This window comes from Rousettus aegyptiacus, unplaced genomic scaffold (genome assembly GCF_014176215.1).
Source record: "Rousettus aegyptiacus isolate mRouAeg1 unplaced genomic scaffold, mRouAeg1.p scaffold_m13_p_7, whole genome shotgun sequence".
Taxonomy (NCBI): Eukaryota; Metazoa; Chordata; class Mammalia; order Chiroptera; family Pteropodidae; genus Rousettus; species Rousettus aegyptiacus.
The window spans coordinates 29,332,649-29,335,887 of record NW_023416310.1 but is presented as its reverse complement, the minus strand read 5'-3'; the positions used below and the strand labels follow the sequence as shown (position 1 = coordinate 29,335,887).

The 3,239-nt window shown below is 40.0% G+C and overlaps 1 pseudogene; it reads right to left on the bottom strand.

Moving 5' to 3' along the window:
* Positions 1-2,132: 2,132 nt before the first annotated feature.
* Positions 2,133-2,251, bottom strand: LOC118606256 (annotated as a pseudogene).
* Positions 2,252-3,239: the final 988 nt, after the last annotated feature.

Genomic DNA, 3,239 nt, shown 5'->3' with positions numbered 1-3,239 from the left:
CAAGAATGTCCTGCAGAGAGCCAAAGCCGAAAGACTTACATGGAGCACACTGAAGTCTTTTTGTTCCCGTCCTCCCTATATTTTGGAAGCTCCAGCCAGAATGTGGCCTGAATTTAAACACTCAGGCCATGACCATTAACAGTGAGTACTTTTGTAGATTCATGCAGCCTCTCCTGCCTTTCCTCTCCCATGGCCTTGAATGATCTGTTGTTTTGTGGACAATTTGCTTGTTGTACTCCAGAGAGCAGGCTGATCCTGGCTCTCCCATTGTCCCTTATATGGGCAAACAAAAGCAGTCTTCTTAGGCCAGGGCACCAAGCTGATAAAAGACTGATTAAAGTCTCTTTTGTGGTGAAATTTAATAACCTGGGTTAGGCATTATATTTGATTAACCCTAACCAGTCATTACATGGCATTATATATACACAGTACAGCTATGCCCAACAGCTCTCAGCTGGGCAGAACCTATCTCTGAATTCCTGAATGGAGCCAAGACACAATAGGCAGAACTGGTCATCAGCAAAATGGAAGTCAATAAAGTTATCTCTGGGGCCTGCAATTTTCCCTTTCAATGTCTTTCCTTCCCCACCCACCCTTTATGTTCAGTCTTTCCTAGGCATTCAGTGCTTCGGATTATTAGGGCCTTTCTGACAGGCAGGAAGACATTTGATAAACTCATTCACACAGTGATTTAATGGGTTACCCTCTCCAAGAGTAGCTGCAGTTCAAAAGAGGAGCTTTGATTGGGAATCATGAGAGTCGAAGGGATGAAGTCTCATGGTGATGTCGGAGTCTGCCTGGTTCCTCAGCTCAGACTCTCCCTTCTTCCCATAATTAGACCAGGTGGCTTCTCTCTGCTGGCTCTCCAGGGCCAACCCTTACCTCATTTTGGAGAAAGCAAAGAAACTCTGGTTTCACCCTCAAGTGACCCTCAAGCCTCCCCTGCTGCTGTCCTGCTCAGTGCCCTAAGTGACTGGATATTAACCTTATTGGAGTAACCATTCTCCTTGGGTCCTGGGGCCCACCCAAGACCCCAGGCCTTCTAAGAAGAGGTCCATACCTTAATATTGCCAGTTTTGCCCCTAAATTCTCTTTAACCTTCCCCTTCCCACCACTGATATGAACCATGAGCTTTCTAGCCAACTTCTTGGATTTATTTCCAAATATTCCCTACTTCCTTGTTCCTTCTCCTCCAATCCTTTAGACCTCCTAAGACTGACCCAAGCTTGGTCTATGATTTGCCACCCATCCCAGCTAGATTTCTTCCTGCGGCCCCAACCCTGTGAGAGTGCTGGTTCTAGGTCCTAGACCCACCTCATTTCTCTATAGTTAAGTTTTTCTTCCCCTCGGTGTCACAAGAGTAGTGGAGCTAAGAGTCAGGAATAGTAGGAGGCCAGCCTGGATGATCAGAGAATAACAATATGCCTTCAACTGGAGTTGCCATAACTAACAGCATCTCAATTACCCACCTTCATCCCACTCCCTGCCCCTCACCCCACTCCCACCCCAAAGTAAAAGACGATTTCTTCAAAATTCCAGTCAAACACCCCTCCATTGTCAGTGTGTTCTCAAGGGTCTGTATGCATTTCTCTATTACTGCTCTGACCACATTGTGCTTTGATTATTGGTATAGTTTTTTTTTTTAATCTGTGCCCCCTACCAGATTGTATATTTGAAAGCAAGGACCATGTTTAACTTTATTAACTTAATACATAGTCAGCTTTTTATTATTATTATTTTAAATAAGTTGAACAAATTGAATGAGTGATTAGTTACTCATTAGTTACGATGGCACTTTTATAGGTAACAAACTTTTTGGATTAATGCGAAAATAGCTACATATAGCTAAATATCTGTCTGGTTTTACTTTTTCTGTCCTTACATTCAACCTTTCAATGTCTTTATGTTTTAGGTTTGTAACTTATGAAAAGCATATAACTGCATTTACTTTTATTATTGTCTGATATCATCTCTGCTTTCTAACAACTAAACTAGACTGACTAAACTAAATGAACTAAACTAAACCATTTACCTCCCTCGCAATGACTGATAGTCTTGAAATTATGTCTACTAATTTATTTTGTGCTATTTGTCCCACTTTTTATTATTATTATTATTTTTTTATTTTTTAACACCTATAGCACCTGGTATTCCTAGGTGGTCTCCCATCCAAGTACTAACCAGTCCGGACCCTGCTTAGCTTCCAAGATCAGACAAGATCGGGCATATTCAGGGTAGCATGACCAAAGACTGTTCCACCTTTTAAATAGCCTTTTCTTTTTCCTGCCTTCTTTAGGACTACTTGATTTTTTAAAATCCATTTTTGTTTCTCTAGCTACTTTTCAATTAAACCCATCCTCTTCAGGATGAGAATACATGTGTTTTTGGAATGAAGATATTTTCTGGTTTATTATTATATACAGGAGGTCAATGGATTAGGCTTTTCCAGAGTGCAAATAGCTGAATCTCTGATAATCTAGTACATGATTTAATCATTTATTCTTTTATTTTTCTATTAAAACTATGAATTTGTAATGAAAATAACAGCATGAATATCAAGTATTCTTTAATTTTGAACATTTACAAAACAAAATAAAATAAACAGGACAAACTTCAAAGAAATACTACAACTGAAACAATCTTGGATTTTATTTAAGAAACTCAAAATCTTGCTCATCATAATAGTTAGATGTCTTTGGATTATAAATGACAGATGATCCACCCAAACTGACTTAAGTGAAAAGGAAACGCTTTGGCTCACATGACTGAAAAATTCTGATGTAATGCTGGCATTGGGTGTGGCTCAGTGGAGAGGCTCAATATGCCATCAAGACTTGATTTCTCCCTTACTCTATCTCTCGAGTTGGCTTTCCTTCAAGTTGGCTTAAGTTTCAACCACATGCTCCTTTATATTATAGTCAAAAGAGGGCTGAAGCAACTCCAGATCAAACAGTCTCAGATTCAGGTCCCACCTGAGAAAGCCAGATTGTGTTTCCCAAAAAGTCCCAGCAAAAGCCTTATTTTTTCCTCATTGACTTTGATTGGGTCATGTGACTACACCCCAAAGTACAAAGATCAAGAATGGGGAAGGGTAGATATACCCAAAGAGCTACATTAGGATTAGGGGTAAGTGGATGTCAAGTAGCAGCATCCACTGAAATCACAACTTCATTTTACTCTGCTTTGCCCTACTACAGTTAAACAGAAAGCAGTGCACTTTCATACTTTTCCTTGGGGTC